We start from the raw sequence: 19453 nt of genomic DNA on the forward strand, positions 1-19453 counted from the left end.
ATTATCTAATCTTTAAGATAAATACACAATACGTGATGCCAGCGGACGGCAAAAATACACATTTTTACTTCTAAACATCCCTTGTAGTTAAACGTGTTGTTCGTGTGCTGAAAAGACAATATTTCACCAGACATAATGCTCTTTCATTACAATTCTTATACTGCGTTTTTTTTTTTTACAGTGCAAGCATATCTTGATAACTTCAAATATGATCGAATTGGAATTTCTCAGACTTTCTACTTAAGAATATGCCAACGAATGTGGTTGGGATAACTGTTGAATATTTTTTCTCACACTTTTTTTTTTATTATTTTTTTTTTTACTTTTAACTGCTTTTGGTCAAAGTCACTGAATTCTGCATTTTCAACCTAGCTACTGGCTGCAATGTGGTTCACTTGTGGCTAAACATCATGTGTGGGGGTGTTTGACGACATAGAACTGCTCCAGAGTTATTGAAAAGTGGTGATTTTGGTCTTTCTGGTAATATGGGCGCCTTTTGCATTCACAGGATCCACATCATTTGACTCCATTCTCTTCCATATTTGCTTCTCTTTAAAAAAATTAACAGGGAATTTGATTTGTATATAAGTAGCATATTAATTGAGTGAAAAAGCTAGTAAAAAAACATGAGTCTCGTGCAATTACAAATTGTGAAAATATATGAGCATGTGACTTTTCTATAAAACGAAATGAACTATAACGACCATAGGGAATATAGTAATCCGAGTGCTAGGGTGTGGGTGTGTGTGTGTGTGTGTGTGTGGGGGGGGTGTGGGGGGGTGTGGAGGGTGGGTGTGTGTGGGGGGGGTGTGGGGTTGTGTGTGTGGGGGGGTTGTGTGTGTGTCTGTGGGGTGGTGTGTGTGGGGTTGTGTGTGTGTCCCGAACCCACCATAGGTGGTTCGGGCTCGCTCGCTGCGCTTCCTCGCGTTACCGTGTCCCTGAAATTTCTTTCACAAAAAGGTGTGTCACCAACATGAAACGTTTGGAAAGCTGTGCCCTACGCTCTCGGACAGCCCTATCTCTAGGGTCTCTCCAATAGATGACATTAATACCTACCATGAGGTTCTGCAGAGAGGGGCTCAGAAACTCGATATCGAGATGTCTGTTCCTCAAATCATGACGACAGTGATTTTCGAGACGCTTCATCAGAAGACTTCATCTCGACCATTGCTTCCTTTGGTTCCAGGGATTCTAGACCCTGTCATGGACACTTTCCTGTCTCCAGCAACCATCAAAGCGGTGCCAGCTCTCATCCAAAAGAAATACAAGCCGGCTACCTCGGACCTGGTCTTTGTTAAGACTGATCCACCTGCAGACCAGGTGATAGTATCCGAATCACGAAAGACATGTGGTCACTGCTACCTCTTCGATTCCAGCGGATAAGGAAAGCAGATCCCAGGCTCATGGGGTCGCAAGGTCTGCAGTTCAGCGGCTTCTACCCTGAAGGTCTGCAGCACGGCGGCGCTGTTAGGCCGTTATGACAGAGCTTTATGGGATTCCTTGGAGCGCTTTAAGACCAAGCTACCAAAGGAAGATCAAAAGGACTTTGACCAGATAGTGACTGAAGGATCTCTGGTGGCAAACCAGATGATTAGCACAGCGGCGGATGGCGCAGTGTTATCAACACACTCTTACGCGCAAGGAATATGCGCCAGGAGATCATCCTGGTTGAGATTGACAGGCCTCAAACCGGATGCGCAGCACAGAATCTTGAACCTCCCTTTTTCTGGTTCCTCTCTTCGGCACACATGCAGACAAAGAGATGAGTAGAATGAAAACCGAGCTGAACACACTCAAGGCAGTCTGTTTGGAGAAGGTGTTCAAGCGTCGGTACAGACCCAATCAGTGCAAGGGGCCTCAACAGAGGGTTCAAACCCCTCAGTGGTCCCAGAATAAGAACCAGGGCAAGTCCCAGTATCGGGGGAGAAAGTCCAACAGAGGTAGAGGTGGTCACCAGCAGCAATCTTCTACCACAGCGAGAGCAGGAGGGAAGTCATGAACGATGGCTTCCTCTGGCGCCGTTGCCCACTCCAGTGGGAGGAAGTACTTCACAACATCTGGCAGAGTGGTGCAGCATCACAAAAGATCGTTGGGTGCTGAATATACTGCGCAATGGATACGCACTACGTTTCCGTGCGCTCCCAAAGGACATACCTCCGAAAAAATCTCGACCTCACCAGCTAAAGCTGCTTTGAAAGGAGGTGAAGGCCCTTCTTCAAAAACAAGCTATAGAAGAAGTTCCTCCCTCTCAAAGAGGAAGAGGGGTTTACTCCAGGTACGTTCTTGTCCCCAAAAAAGATCAGGAGCACAAGTTTCATCCTATCCTAGACCTTCGTCCCCTGAACAAGGTCATAGTCGAAGAGAAGGTTTGCATGTTGGCCCTTCACCAAATATGTCCACATCTAAAAGAAGGAGATTGGATGTGTTCAGTGGACCTCCAAGATGCGTACTTCCATATTCCGATTGCACAACGTCATCGCAAATACCTGCGGTTTGTGGTCGGCCACAAACACTACCAGTACAAAGTCCTGCCCTTCGGCCTCAAGTCGGCTCCACAAGTCTTCACCAAGTGCATGGCAGTGGTGGCAGCCTTCCTGCACAGAGAAGATCTCTTCGTCTATCCATACTTGGACGACTGGCTTCTGAAGGGGCCATCCCCGCTGCAAGTACGAAACGACTTCCAAGTCTGTCTGCAGCAGTTACACAATCTCGGCCTCCATGTCAACATGGAGAAGTCAGTGCAATAACCCACACAGACCATCCATTACCTAGGCTCCGTTCTGGACACAAGCTTGGGAAGAGCGTTTCCTTCGGAGGAGAGACTTTCTTCAATGCAGCATAAGTGCAGAATTCTTCTCCAAGAGCGCAATCCAATGGTCCGACTGGTGGCGTCCCTGCTGGGATCCATGGCTTCCTGCATTTTTCTCATCCCCAACACCAGGCTGAGAATGCGCCCGTTACAACAAGCATTGGAGGACCAGTGGGATCAATCGACAGGTCGCTGGGAGGATCGGATCACTCTCTCCCAGGCAGCGAGATCCTCAATCAAATGGTGGACTCCGCTTTGGAATCTGTTGTTGGGAGTTCCTTTTCACCAGCCGATTCCGGTGCAATCGGTGGTGACTGACGCCTCTCTGCAAGGCTGGGGGGCACACATGGGGTGCCTCCAGATACAAGGACGGTGGTCAGTAAAGGAACAATCCTACCACATCAATATGCTGGAGCTACGAGCAGTCCACCTGGCTCTGAAAGCTTTTCTACCTGCAATCGCATCCAGCTCGGTCTTGGTCCAGACCGACAACACGACCACCATGTTCTATCTCAACAAACAGGGTGGTACACGGTCACGCCCTCTCTCCCTGGAAGCCCAGGCGATCTGGCACTGGCTGCTTGCCCCGAACCTCTCGGTGGTGGCAGTGCACCTTCTAGGGGAGCAAAACATCAAGGCAGACGCACTGAGCAGGCACTTCGAAGATCAGCCAGACTGGGTGCTAAACGACGAGGTGGTGGCAGACATTTTCCATCGATGGGGTCATCCAACAATAGATTTGTTCGCAGACGTCGAAAACAAAAAATGCCACGCCTTCGCATCCAGATTCCACCGTCCAGGGACAAGGGGGAATGCGCTTTTGATGGATTGGTCAGGGACATTTGCCTACTCCTTTCCTCCCCTGCCTCTTATCCCGAAGGTGGTGTCCAAGCTCATCAGATCCAATATGCAGATGATTCTGATAGCTCCAGACTGGCCACGGCAGTGGTGGTACCCGGACCTTCATCTTTCGGTGCTTCCACACAGGAGACTACCTTGCAGGCCGAACCTGCTGACCAAGATGGGCGGGAGGATTCTTCATCCCAACCTTCCCTCGCTGAACTTGACAGCATGTAAATGTATGTCTAGTAAAGCGCACTGCTGCCCTGAGGCATCGTGGCGCTGTAGATCGCTGGGGAACCCGTCCTGGCTATCCCTGTGAGATGGTCCCTACTGGGTATCTCCAAGGTGAAACCAGTCATCCCCGGCAAATGTGGGGGCCGTTGTAGAGATGAGGCAAGCTAATGCCCAGAGTTGCCGAGTGTGATCCCTGGTTAGAGTAGGCACCGAGACGAGAATTATCGAGTCCGCTGACCCTGGTCCACGACCCTGCCGCGTCTGGAATTGAACCCTGGTCCGGGGCCATTCTCTGCTTCCGGGTCTGCCGCCTCTAACCAGTGAGCCACACCACTCCTGAGGTCCTGTAATACGGACATTTGAAACTGCCTCCTGATTGCATGCTCATTTTAAAAGAGGCTAAGCGACCCTCCACAAGAGCGTCATATGCGTTTAAGTGGGAGAGGTTTTTTCTTTGGTGTAGAGCGCATCACCTCGATCCTTCGAAGGGGCAGAAGGATGTCATTCTTCCTTACCTTCTTTATTTAGCAAGATCTGGGCTGAAGTATGCTTCTATCAGGGTGCATGTGTCAGCCATTACGGCGTATAGGAAGTCACCTACCCAACCCTCATTTTTCCAAATGCAGGTGGTCAAGGACTTCTTACAGGGGTTGAAGAAGGTTTATCACCCTGTGTGAAACCCTTCTCCTCCATGGGAGTTAAACCTGGTGTTATCTAAGTTGATGGGCCCGCCTTTTGAGCCCATCCATAGAGCCTCCGTGCAGCATCTGTCGTGGAAGCCCGCTTTTCTGGTAGCCATTACATCAGCGCGCAGAGTAAGCGAAATTCAAGCACTGTGTACGAAAGAACCTTACACTGTCTTCCACCACAACAGAGTAGTCTTGAGGGCGCACCCGTCTTTCCTCCCGAAGGTTGTGTCTGATTTTCACATTAATCAGTCCATCTCCCTTCCATCTTTTTTCCCAAACCCTACGACCCCGACTGAGCAGTCGCTGCATTCCTTGGACCTCAAAAGAGTGCTTAAATTTTACTTGGAGAGTACCGAGGGCATAAGGAAAACGGACCAGTTATTTGTCAATTATGGTGCCATGAGAACAGGCTTTCCAGCTGCTAAGAGATCCATTTCCAGATGGATCGTATCCTGCATTAACTTAGCTTATCAACTGGCGAAAAGACCCTTACTGGTGTCGCCTAAAGCGCATTCCACTAGGGGGAAAGCGGTCACAGTGGCTTTCTTACATGATGTCCCCATGTCAGAGATTTGCAAGGCTGCAACCTGGAGATCGGTTCATACCTTTACAAGGCACTACTGCCTAGAATCAGATTCCAGGGCTGATGCTCTAGTAGGCCAGGCCTCCTTGAGGTATCTGTTTGGATAGACATCTATCTGACCAAGCTTAGTTCTTCTAAGCTTCTTGGTTTTATTACTATTTTTCTCCTTTGCTCGCAGGGAGATGAGGTGAGGCTTGCTACTCTATTCTAATGCTTATGACTATTGATGAGGATCCCCTGGAAGAGAAGGATTAGTTACTTACCTGTAATCCTAGTTCTCTTCCAGGGGTATCCTCATCAAAGTCATAAGCAACCCTCCCGCCTCCACGGGCAAAGGACTTTTCCTTTTTGGAAATATTGTTCATTCTTTGTGCCATGGCTTTTTCCAGTCTCCGCAAAGAACTGACCCAACTGTCACCCCTGAGGCATGATGGGAAGCTGGGGGTCATGAGTGCCTTGAAGTTTATTTTTATGTTGCTATGAGTTAGCTTTTCAGTCTTTTTAGACTGTGATTTGCAAGGCAGCCTGGAAGCTGTATATGCTTTCAGTCCTGTATAGGATTTTCTATTGTTTGCTGTGCATTAAAACAGTTCAAAACATGTTTTATTGGTGATTTTTCCCTTTTCTAATGCATGTTTTTATCATGGTATGATGGGAAGTCCTTACATCATGATTCAGCTCTGATATGTACAAGGCTGCAGTTGCTTATTTGTGTGTGTGTGTGTGTGTGTGTGTGTGTGTGTGTGTGTGTGTGTGTGTGTGTGTGTGTGTGTGTGTGTGTGTGTGTGTGTGTGTGTGTGTGTGTGTATATATATATATGTATATGTATATATATATATATATATATATATATATATATATATATATATATATATATATATATATTTCCAGTTTCCCCGTTCGGGGGGTTAGTTCTTTATTTTTCATTTGTCAGCAGCCAGCAACACCCTACGCGTTTCGGTCTCTGCGGTTTCCTGTGAGCAAGGTCTCCGTAGAGACCGAAACGCGTAGGGTGTTGCTGGCTGCTGACAAATGAAAAATAAATTCAAACCGATCTACTAAATTGGTGTTTGGCTGTAATTGGGAAAGAGTACCTGGGAGTGCAAGGAGAACTAACCCCCCGAACGGGGAAACTGGAAATATTTACTCGCGGCTTGGTTCTGCCGCACTCCGTTTGCACCGCCTTAGAGCACCCGGAAGCCCGCCCTGTGGACTAAATGGAAAAGGATATATATATATATATATATATATATATTACCTACTGGCGGTCGCCAGTAGGTATATATAGTTAGGATTTTTTCTCTATGGGATTTTTGAAAATTCTATGTCTAATAACTTTGGCGTTTGTGGACGGAATTGGATGAAATTTTCAGGAAAATGGAACATTTTGTTTCTGAGCAGCCCCTGAAAATTTGGGGGGGGTTCGTCAAGGGGGGCCGAGAAAAAAGGGGGGTCCCAAAACACGTTTTTCCAATGTTAATTTCCATAGGGCGGTTGGCCTCACTTTTAGCCCGAACGGCTGAATGGATTTGCACGAAACTTGGCAAAATTGTAGGGACTGGTAGCCCGATGTGCCTTTGCTAGGTCTCAATATATGTGCTCCAGTGGATTTTGAGAAATTAACGTTCAAAAAAAGATATATATCTGTAACAGCGCACCGGGCAGCGCTCCGCTTCGCGTACTTTTCGCGTTACGGAGCTTTGTGAAGCGAAGCCGATTGGTTCTCCGGCGTCTGTAAACATTCCAAACAGTCCGTAGCGGCCGCCATCTTGTCTCTCGGTAGGATCGAGAGACAAGAGGAGGGCAAAGCGAAGGGGCAAATGACCATAAGGGGGCATAGTAGATCCTCCCTGACCCCCTAGGTTTGATGTGGAGGTTTTAAAAGGGCCCCGCGGGGCAAAAAAACCAAAAAAAATAATAATCGAACGGCTGAATGGATTTGCACGAAACTTGGCAAAATTGTAGGGACTGGTAGCCCGATGTGCCTTTGCTAGGTCTCAATATATGTGCTCCAGTGGATTTTGAGAAATTAACATTCAAAAAAAGATATATATCTGTAACAGCGCACCGGGCAGCGCTCCGCTTCGCGTACTTTTTGCGTTACAGAGCTTTGTGAAGCGAAGCTGATTGGTTCTCCGGCGTCTGTAAACATTCCAAACAGTCCGTAGCGGCCGCCATCTTGTCTCTCGGTAGGATCGAGAGACAAGAGGAGGCCAAAGCGAAGGGGCAAATGACCATAAGGGGGCATAGTAGATCCTCCCTGACCCCATAGGTTTGATGTGGAGGCTTTAAAAGGGCTCCGCGGGGAAAAAAACAAAAAAACCATCGTTTTTTTGGTGGGGTGCGCCCGGTTAGCGTAACGGGAAGCGGACTGGGGAGCGTACTACAAGGAAAGAAGAATGATTGACTTTTAACTTATTGTATGTTTATAGACTTTTTTAAAACTTTTTTTTCTGCTGAATGACGTCTCGGCCTATCTCCACGGGATGCAGTCCCTACCATCTCGGCGTTTAAGCCCAGGGGGACCGGTAGTGTGGGAGAGATAACGTCTGTTAACGTTCGATTCGAAGGAAATCAGGAAGTGTTGAAAAACATTGTCTGCGCCATCTTGCCTTTTTTCAAATGCCACACTTTTGTCGTGCACGGCAGCCATTTTAGATGCCTTGACCAGACCCACTCTCTGCACGCTGTCGATCCGTAGCATGGCTCCCCACCCTCGCAAGCATCTCCCCCAGGCACTGGTCACCCCCGCTCTCTGTCTTATGCATGGGCAATAAACCTCCCCCCATCTGCGCTGCTCTTCCCTGAGAATCACACTCTGTGCCCGCCCGACACCTCTCTTTCGCCCTATTCACTACCGCACCCTCTGACACTCCTCTTCCTCTGTGTCTGATTGTCCAGGCCGGTCCCAGGCTATCAGCTAGCCCTGCAGATGTAGTTTATGGCCCCAGCTGTAAAGAATCACCCCTCTTCAAAGGAGTTATAGTAGATCAAGGCCCACACCCGATGAGATCCGTCACACCACACGCGTTCCTACTATTTGAAAACCATCCTGTATTGTGATTGGGGAGGGGACCGAGCCTGAAGCGGAAGATTCCAGGGATGACTCTTTGTACATCAAAGTTTTTACAATTATGTGTCACATTAAAAATATATAGCACTCCAGCAAAGTAGTAGGATTATAAAACTTTAATAACTTATAAATATATACAACAAAACAAAAACAGTAAAAACGTTTAAACATTTTTAGGGAAAAAGAAGGAACAATGGTCAGTAGCGGTCGGTTGTGCGAATAGTCCCAAGGCAGCACAACGTCCAGATTTCTGGACGGCACCCAGGTGATGTTGCCTGGGTGCCGCACTGATTTGGGTATCCGGCGTGGGGCGTCCCGGGGGGTGGGTCGTCAGTAGCGGTCTGTTGTGCGAATAGTTCCAAGGCAGCAGAACGCGCTGAAATGTGGATGGCACCAAGGTGATGTCCAGTAAGTTGCCGCCCTCCGAATAACGGCGTGGGGCGCCCCGGGGGGGGGGGGGGAGGCGGCGTGAATGGGCCTCCCCAGGTGGAGTCTCGTCTGCTGTAGTGGGGCGCCCCTTTACCGTTTCAGTTGCCATTCCGTCCGCTTTTGGTCCACTGTGTCAAAATCCGCCATTCAGCTGAGTTGCGCCCACTGTTGCGGTGCAGCGATAGGCGGCTGCCACAGGACTCTCAAAATGGCGGCAGGCTCTTTCCTTTTTGGGCCTGGTCCACTGAAATGGCCCTGGGACACCTTGGAAATCGGACGCTTGTCTGCTAGGTCTTGGACCCCATTCTCGAAAGCGTCCCCTCAGCCTTGAGGATTCTACAAAAGTCTTGGGGGCCCCCGACTCCTGCAGGCTTCCGGTGGGGAGCGGCTGCCATGATTGCTCGCGGAATGACCACGACGGAGCCACGAGATGGTGGTGCTTTCATGCTGACGCCAGCTTCAGTCTGAAACATCCAGAAACAAGGTGGGGCTTTCATCGTTTGGGAAAAAAAAAAAAGTTTTCATCCAATGAAAAGTGTTGTTTTTAGGTCATATGATCAAGCCTTCCATCATTAGGAAACCAAAAGTAAAATGAACCAATGAAAAGTTTTATAAACAAGTCACATGACCTGTTATGCGGCATAGGGTATAAAAAGCGTAGAAAATCCGTTGGCACGTGAGGCGGCGTCAGTAGCGGACCGATGTGCGAATAGGCCGAAGGCAGCACAACGCGCCAACATCCGGATGGCACCGAGGTGGTGTCCAGCAAGTTGCCGCACTGGTGTGGCCAGCCTACAATGCTGAAAGTCGGCGTGGGGCGCCCCGTTGGCCTGTGAGATGGCGGCAGTAGCGGACCGATGTGCGAATGGGGCCAAAGGCAGCGCAACAATATTTTCTGAATAGAAGACACCACAAGGCGCTGAGATGCCAAGATCCGGATGGCACCGAGGTGGTGTCTAGCAAGTTGCCGCACTGGTGTGGCCATCCTACAATGCTGAAAGTCGGCGTGGGGCGCCCCGTTGGCCTGTGAGATGGCGTCAGTAGCGGACCGATGTGCGAATGGGGCCAAAGGCAGCGCAACAATATTTTCTGAATAGAAGACACCACAAGGCGCTGAGATGCCAAGATCCGGTTGGCACCGAGGTGGTGTCTAGCAAGTTGCCGCACTGGTGTGGCCATCCTACAATGCTGAAAGTCGGCGTGGGGCGCCCCGTTGGCCTGTGAGGTGGCGTCAGTAGCGGACCGATGTGCGAATAGGGCCAAAGGCAGCGCAACAATATTTTCTGAATAGAAGACACCACAAGGCGCTGAGATTCGGTTGGCACCGAGGTGGTGTCTAGCAAGTTGCCGCACTGGTGTGGCCATCCTACAATCCTGCTCCGAATAACGGCGTGGGGTGCCCGAAGGGGGGAGAGGGGAGGCGGCGTGAACGGGCCTTCCCAGGTGGAGGCTCGTCTGCTGTAGTGGGACGCCCCTTTACCGTTTCAGTTGCCATTCAGCTGAGTTTCGGCTCCTCTTGATGCTACAGCGACAGGCGGCTGCAACAGGACTCTCAAAATGGCGGCCTGTTCTTTGGATTTGGGCCTGGTCCACTAAAATGGCCCTGGGACACCTTAGAACTCGGACGCTCTAATTTTTTTTCCTTTCCTCTACATGCAAAAAAAGGTAAATGCCCGGTACGTTACACGCTTCATCTGCCACGATGTACTCTCCAGAGGAACCGAAAAAAAATATAGTTATGGTAACTATACCATGCATCGTCATATGGAGAGGTGGCACCGATTAATTATAGTGCTGCATAAAAGAGAGATTTGGAGGAGAACCCCCGACCTGCCAGTACATTCATCAAAGAAGTGGTACTGACAGCATCAGAGGCAAGGGAAACGGTCCCAAATATTTAGAAGAACTTTGGAAAGATTAAAATGACATGTTTAGATTGTGGCAAATTAATTTCATGTGGACAGATGAGTGTTACTCTAATAAATACAGCATATGAACATCATCATAGTCGATGGTTGGTAGAGACATTTTGACTATATCCTGGACCTGCCCGTCCTCGCCCAAAATGGCGCCGGAATAAATGGGACTCGTAACTCCTTGTTGTGTACTGGTTGCACAACCTGAAATCACGAGATACGTATGCAGTTTTGAAGCACATGGCGGGCGGGGACGAGAATAGATTGAATATTTCGACATCCCTATTGATATTAAGTTCTGATGTGTTATTGATTACTGTACTATTGAAAGTTCGAATTAACGTCACCCATGGTACTTGCCCGCAAATGTATATCTAGATAATTTTATTGTAACTGGCCCTGTCGTATTTTAATTATAAAATGTACGTCCACCGATTCCGCAACTGTTAGACACCTTAGTTCTTGCAACCTAATGGCCCGCCCGTTACGTTCCTCTACAGTGTAAATGTCTACTCATCATATATGATTACAGTTTGCTCCGTGGCCGGCCCACGTGGTTATAGGCCCGTATTTGTGTACTGACATTTTCACAATAAAGGTTTTTAAAAGAAAACATGGTAGTAGTATTTACATTGGTAAAGTTTTTAATAATAGTCACTGTTTTAGAATCAGTAAAAGGCAAGTGAAATAAAGCAGACCAATTACATGAAGGGTTAAAGGTATAATACGCAGGAACGCAGTAAAGATAAATGGTCAAGGGCTGTTGTGTTTTCTACTCCTGCAACATAAAGTGATCGATAAGAATCTGATATTCAGGCGTATCGGCGACTAAGACAGCAGGCCGAGCCTCTTTTGCTCAACGGCTCCGTCATGGGACGAAGAAACGCCCTTTTTCTCGAAAAAGGAATATATTTTACTTGCAGGACAGTTGTAAATTTTCCGGGAAAGTACATTAGCCTGGAACATTATAACATATATTTAAGAAAAAATAATGTTCGAAAGTAATAAAAAGCGTAATTTTTAGGTCATATGACCAAGCCTTTCATCATTAGAATAAGAAAAGTAAAATGAACCAATGAAAAGTTTTATTAACAAGTCACATGACCTGTTATGCTTACGTTACGCGCTGCGCGTCGCGCCCCGGATCACTTCCGGATGCGCTAACGCGGCGCGTCATATGACGCATTACGCGACAACGCAGGTCCAGAATATAGTCAAAATGTCTCCACCAACCAGCGGTCGGAACACAACCCCTTTCAGCAGGCTAAATAGTTCTGTTAAATGACAACAGAAGGGACAGGCAACAAGAACCATCAGTCAAAGAGGGGAGGGCTAGTTCTTCTCTACCGGGTCACGTTGGGGCGCTACCGGAACTGATCGAATTGGTAGTCTACAGTGTTTCTGGATGTTTCAGACTGAAGCTGGCGTTAGCATGAGAGCACCACCATTTCGTAGCTCCGTCGTGGCCATTCCACGAGCAATCATGCTAGCCGCTCCCCACCAGAAGCCTGCGGGAGTCGGGGGCCCCCAAGACTTTTGTAGAATCTTCAAGGCTGAGGGGACGCTTTCGAGAATGGAGCCCAAGCTCTAGCAGACAAGCGTCCGAGTTCCAAGGTGTCGCAGGGCCATTTTAGTGGACCACGCCCAAATCTGAAGAGCCGGCCGCCATTTTGAGAGTCCTGTGGCAGCCGCCTATCGCTGCACCGCAAGAGCGGGAGCAACTCAACTACATGGTGAGCGAGACGCTGTAGTCGAAAGAGCGGGCGGTAAACAGCTGAATAGCGGAAGAGGCACAGTGTAGCAAAAGCGGGCGGAATGGCAACTGAAATGGTAAAGGGGCGCCCCACTACAGCGTGTCTTTAGGTGAAACTGATTGTGGGAGAAGGTCAAGAATGGAAGAGTTACCAAAAGGCAAAAAGTTCCGCTTGATCCCGGGAGCCGGCCACCTATGTCGGGGGCGATCTCAGGCTACACCAGGAGAACACGACTTGGGGAGGGGGCCGGAGCCAAGCGCCCCCTCCGAGTCCGCGCCATTAAAACCGTCCCTCGGGGGCCTCCGTCAAGCGGTTCAGGGTGGCACCGCACACATTGTTCACAAATGCAGTCACGTCCTCAAACAGCCCCCACTTACTTTGAGAATAGTGAAGCTGAAGCAAGTGCAAATAGGCTTCAGACAGTGTTACAAGCACTCCTCAAAACTTTGAACCATCAGAGTGCATGAGTTTCATGCTCGATCGATTGAGCTAGCCGGATCGGGCAACAAAAAGTATAAAATAGTTATGTAAATAGTTGTTTAATAAAATGTTTTACCCTGTTACTTTGCTGGTGTGTTGTATATATTTGTAATATTTGCATAGAGTTTATCGTTATTTTGGGCGGGGTGGGTGGCGGAGCCGAGCTGTATTGCAGCCATCATGGTGTGGAGTTCAGTTCATCTCACTAGTTTCGTATTTGTCATGAGGGGTTGTTCCTAATGTTTCTATTTTAGCGAGGTCAAAAAGAGATCCCATTAGTGGCCTACTGATTTTGCTCGATTCCTTTTGTTTTTTTACACGATTTTTCGCTATCTGCAAAGACTAAACAGAGTATTGCGACTCTGTGCTTGTTTGTAAATAGAGAATGAACCAAAGAGAACCAATTCTAAAACAGTAAATGCTTGGATAACAATCAATCAAATGGAGAGAGAAGCAGGCACGACGGATTACAACGGGGGCAAAGGCCTGCGTTAACTACCCTTCACTATCTGCAAAGAGAGAGTACTCCTAATAGAAATGAGGGTGTGGGGGGCAGCATTCAAAGCAGATCAGTGTGCATAAACACGAAAATGTTTTTTCTTACCACGTACTTGACATTCGACAGCTTATGATATTTGCTATTAAAAAACCATTGAAATTCACTGAAAAAACCATAGGTTATAGACCATATATAGTTAGGAATTAGCATTTACAAAACCTTGAAAATTCACTGAAAAAACCATAGGTTATAGACCATATATAGTTAGGAATTAGCATTTACAAAACCTTGAAAATTCACTGAAAAAACCATAGGTTATAGACCATATATAGTTAGGAATTAGCATTTAAAAAACCTTTTTTTACTCACACAAAACCATTGAAATTCCATATATAGTTAGTAGTACTAACTATATATCGCGCACCCGCAATCCACTGCTGATCATGTCACATATTACATCATTCATGACATGGTCAGTGACATCACTGATGACATCACTGATGACATCTCAAATGACATCTCAAATGACATCACTGATGACATCACTGATGACATCTCAAATGACATCACTGATGACATCTCATTTGACATTACTGATCACATCACTGATGATGACATTCATGTGATAATACGATGAACCTCTTCAGACTCTAATATAACCTTACATACACTCAGTGTAAACAGACACTCACAGACTGTCACGCATCCATGGAGTTACTTACACACCTAGTCAGTCATACAAAGAATCAATTACACCTTCATTTCCTCAACTATACAGTTATACACACCTTACTTATTCAAACATATACTAACACATATTTACTCTCTTTTACAATCCCTGATACAAGTTCACAATCATCCATACAGTCACTCACACATTCACTGGCTCTTATGCACAGTTATTTATATATGCCAACTCTCACATGTACTATGTTTTACATATGTACTTACTTTGACATGTAGCACTGAGATATCCATTCACTCATCAATGCACTGATGCACACAGTCAACCACCCATACAGCTGTTTCCACATGCACTTTTGAACCCATACATCTAGTGAATCAACTGCTCACACATCTATGCACAGAGTCATACACCTCCCAGCCACCCACACACACACACTCAGTCTCCCATACAAATACTTGAGCAACCAATCAATAAACCATATACTTACTCATATAGCTACTGATCAACACATGCAGCAGTTTACAGAACAACAAACATAATGATGCACAAATTAATACAGTTCAGTCACTAACCCATGCACTCAGTGAGACACATTTAACCACTCACTCATACAGTCAGTCATGCACCTACTAAATCCTTCATCCAGACATTTCTACATCCACTCATTCTTCAATATGTAAGACATATTTTAACTTTACAGAAATACACAGTCACTGGTTGTTGTCATCAGTGATGTCATCAGTGATGTCATTTGAGATGTCATCAGTGATGTCATCAGTGATGTCATTTGAGATGTCATCAGTGATGTCACTGACCATGTCATGAATGATGTAATATGTGACATCATCAGCAGTGGATTGCGGGTGCGCGATATATAGTTAGAACTACTAACTATATATGGAATTTCAATGGTTTTGTGTGAGTAAAAAAGGTTTTTTATATGCTAATTCCTAACTATATATGGTCTATAACCTATGGTTTTTTCAGTAAATATATATATATATATATATATATTTATTCACGAAAAAGGAAAACCAGCACTTTGGATTTTAGTGCACAGCCATTATGAAGAGAAAAAACAGACCGATTGGCTCACTGAAAAGAAGAAAGGCTTCACTAGATGCAGTACCTGTAAAGCATGCAAGATAGGAAAAAACATGAAAATAATAACAGACCCAAAAGGAAAGACTTTCACTATAAGAGAACACATCACATGTGAAACCAGCTTTGTAGTGTACATGCTGCAATGTGACTGTGGCAAACAATACATCGGCAGTACCACGTGCACCTTGAAGAAAAGAGTGTTGGAGCACATCCGCGCAATCCAAAACAAAGATTCCACGTATGCCATGGCCAAACACCTAACGACCCACACGAACAAAACATGGAAAGACATTCATTTCTTTGGTTTGGCAACCATAAAACAACATGAACGAGGTGGCAACAGGAAGCAAAATCTAAGAAGACTGGAATCAAGACTAATAATGCGCTTTAAAACACGACAACCGATGGGCCTGAACGAAAATGAAGAACTTTATTTTCACCTCTGAAGAGGAAAAAGAAGAAGAAAAAAGTAAAAAAGAAAAAAGATGTGTTCTTTGTTACTTGCCAAAAAGCAAATCTCAAAAAGTAACAACGACACCAGCCATGAGAACAATCATCCAAGAGAATCTTTTGCTCTCTCAAAGTGTCTAAAAAAAATGGCAGTGTCAAGGGCACTCAGCCCTAGTAAATAAGAAATGACTGTACAGCCGGAACTATGATCACATGGCCACAACGCAAAGGACGAATTTATTGTTCAGTCTACCACACTGCCCAGACACACAGACATTGTGCTTAAAGATTCATAAAGCAATGTGTGGCACTTAGCCTATCATTTAATCGAATGCAAATAAGCACAGAAATACAAAATTGTAAATAATGCAAAAATAATGCGAAACTGCATGTCCCACAATGCATCCGGACTAGCATTATAAACTATATAGCTGCAAGTGAAGTAGGACAACTGTTAACACCGCCGTGAGAAGGAACCATCAGGTTCGAAACGCGTAGGCTCCTAAACAGTGTCTGAATAAACCTTTAAAATCCAAAGTGCGGAGTGCTGGTTTTCCTTTTTCGTGAATAATTAATTACGGGACCCGGTCCTGGTCCTGAACCTAGCACCAACTTGCAAAGTTGTTCCCTCTGCGACAGGATCGTTTGTGGTAATTAATATATATATATATATATATATATATATATATATATATATATATATATATATATATATATATATATATATATATATATATATATATATATATTTATATTTATATTTATATTTTAGTTTTCACCCAGCACAATGAAATTGTACCGATGCACTCCAGTCCAAACAAAATCGCCAAACAATCCAATAACGTGTTCCAAGGATTTATTTATTTAATTCAATTCCAGCATGATGAATCGGGTATGGAACAAAGCCCCAACACGTTTCAGCGAAAAACTCGCCTTGATCACGGGTGGGTTGTGTGTCAAATTGAAAACAATAAATAAAGTTTCAGTAACACAAGTCTCACGTGATTTGCCATAGGTGCAAAAATAAATAAAGGACTTAGACCAGATATCTGGGGGCCATCTTGTAGTGGTGTTTTAAGTTCGAGATATTCGCAGGTTAACATTTAATAATCAGTTATAACTGGCGAAAAACAATATATTGCCCTTCAAAATGATAGGATGCCACTCTTCTGTGCATTACAGATATAATAGGGATAAATGCCCTAAATTGGTCCCATAAATAAATGACGTAAATATAGCCAAAATTATAGACCAGTAATATCTTGTCATTACAATATGTTCACTAGATACCCCAAGTGGGAAAAAAATTGATTAGTCGTACATTCAAAATAAATTCGCAAGAATAAAAATATATGTGTGTGTATGTGTGTGTATGTGTAAATATATGGAAACCAAATCCTGGATTGAATAAAGCGAATTCCTTCACCAGGAACGGACCACCACAAAAGGTTTTTAAATTCAGTGCAATTTATTGAAGCCTTCTCACATCATGACGCGTTTCAGCCGGGTTGCCCCGGCCTTGATCACATGACGTGCCAGGAAAAAACACCACCCATAAATACTGAGACATTTCAGAACCCTCCCATTTTTAGCATGGAAAGAGTAAATAGACTGAAGTCATTTTGAAAGTGCATAGTGCAAACATACACATTCAAGTCCTAATTCATATCAAAGCTATAGTTCAACAATTAAAATTGTACATTGTTAAACATATTTTAAACATTTATAAAAATATTTAAAGAAAGGGATTTATAAAATTATTTCATTATATTCGAAGGAAATCCGGGGCAAGTGCCCAAATCCTATTTCATTGAAAGGACTACCCAGAGTGTGTTGCATAACTTACACAACATAAAATGCTCATAGTAAATACACCCAATGTGCAAATATATATATATATATATATATCTATATATATATATGTATAATGTGTGTGTGTGTATGTATGTGTGTATATATATATATATATATATATATATATATATATATGTATGTATATATATATATATGTATGTATGTATATGTGTGTATATATATGTGTATATGCGTATATATGTAAATATATATATATGTGGGGCACATATATTATTGTGTTTCCGGGGTCCCGTGCATGGGCGGGAATATTCTAATGCTTATGACTTTGATGAGGATACCCCTGGAAGAGAACTAGGAATACAGGTAAGTAACTAATCCTTTTCTGCTTTCACTCAACGTCTTTTGGTCTTGGAGTGCAAGTAAGACCTTTTTTGTGTTCCTGAAAAGGTTTAGTTTCTTTAAAAATGCCTTCTTATTCGGCCCTTGCCCTTCCTGTGGCAAGAAGGAGGCCAGAACAGATGCACATCCTGTGTGTATTCTCTGCCTTCCTGAGTCTCACTCTTTAGACAACTGCCACCATTGTAAGACGTTGTCAAGAAGGACCATCAAGGACAGGGAGAGGATTGGTCTTTATGGCCTCTCTGAAAGAGGTAGGTCTCCTGTGAGGCAGCAGAAGAAGAGAACTCTGTTGACGTCGAGAGGAAAAGTCCCGACCTGTTTTCCGTCTGGATCGACGTTGAAGCTGCAGACGACGTAGAAATCAGCATCGAAGACTTCGGTGATGCCGGCACACCATCATTAGACAATGAAATCATAGTCGACGAAGGTAACCGGTCCTCTGTTGATGTCAACCAGGCTACGCTCGTTTCTGTCCGAACCCCCCCTTCTGCTGCCCTACCTTCGCGGAATGGGACGCAAGGATCCCAGGCAAAGATCCCTGCCTTTCGAAAAAGTGGCTGAAGGTGCAACATCATTCAACACAGTCATGGCTGAAAAGGAGCCGGCCACGCTGCAACCTGAGCCCTCGGGTGCCTCATCACCTCCCTGCTGCTGGAAATGAAGGCGGGATTCAAGGCGCTGGACTCCCGCTTTGACTCCCTGGACCAGACAATCGCATCCTTGGGTGCCAAAGTAAAGGGCCACGACAGGCGCCTCGACGTGGCAGAGGCTCATGTCCTGGAGGACGGCACAGCTCAGTCTCTGAAGCGGCTGGAACGGGTGGAATGCCTACTCAAGGAAGTAGCCATAAAAAATGAGGACTTAGAAGCGTGTGGACGCCGCAACAACGTCCGCATTATGGGGGTCCCGGAGACAACATCTACAGGCCGAATGGACTGCTTCGTCGAACAATTACTTGCAGATCTGTTTGGCAGCGAGGCCTTTACTTACACCTGGCTTTGTGGTAGATAGAGCCCACAGATCACTGGGCCCTAGACCTAACCCGGGCCTCCCGCCTAGACCCATCATAGCGCGTCTCTTGAATTTTAGAGACCGAGACACCACGCTCCGTCTGGCAAGAGAACGCTGCACGGTTGAGTGGCAGGGGTCCAAATTGGCATTCCATCCGGACTGTACTCCAATGGTCCAGGAGTCACGCCACAAATTTCAAGGGGGTAAGGCTACATTACGCAATCTTGGACTCCAATATGGCATGCTATACCCCGCGAGACTTAAGGTAGAAGTGGGCGGCAGAGCTAGAATGTTTGATACCCCATCAGAGGCCCAGGAATTCTGCCGCACACACAATTCACGGAATTCACAGACCTCCACGGAGGGTGCTCTTGCTTCCCCACCTCACAGCAGCTCTGATGCCAGTGCGGACCTATTTTCGAACACTGGTGCTGGATGAGGGTGTCTTGAATGATCTTGTGCGATCTATAGTTTGTATATGGGAAATTGCATTGTTAGTTTTTATTTTTCTCTACAGATACGGCACTGGGCCGGCTCGATTCTGGGCTGGCACCCCCCTCTGGTGTATCCGCTAAGTTGGTTTATCTAATTTTGGGGCACATTTATTGGACCACAACTGCTTGCCCAGTGATCCCTGGGCGTGTTAACTTGTTAGGGGTTGGCCACCTAAGGGATGA

At 45.7% G+C, this 19453-nt stretch overlaps 1 protein-coding gene across 13 annotated transcripts in view; it reads left to right on the forward strand.

The window, feature by feature from the left end:
- Window positions 1-19453, forward strand: part of MBD1 (methyl-CpG binding domain protein 1) — a 1384891-nt gene that overhangs the window by 68059 nt on the left and 1297379 nt on the right. The window lies entirely within an intron of this gene.

Source organism: Lissotriton helveticus, chromosome 10, assembly GCF_964261635.1.
Source record: "Lissotriton helveticus chromosome 10, aLisHel1.1, whole genome shotgun sequence".
Lineage (NCBI taxonomy): Eukaryota > Metazoa > Chordata > Amphibia > Caudata > Salamandridae > Lissotriton > Lissotriton helveticus.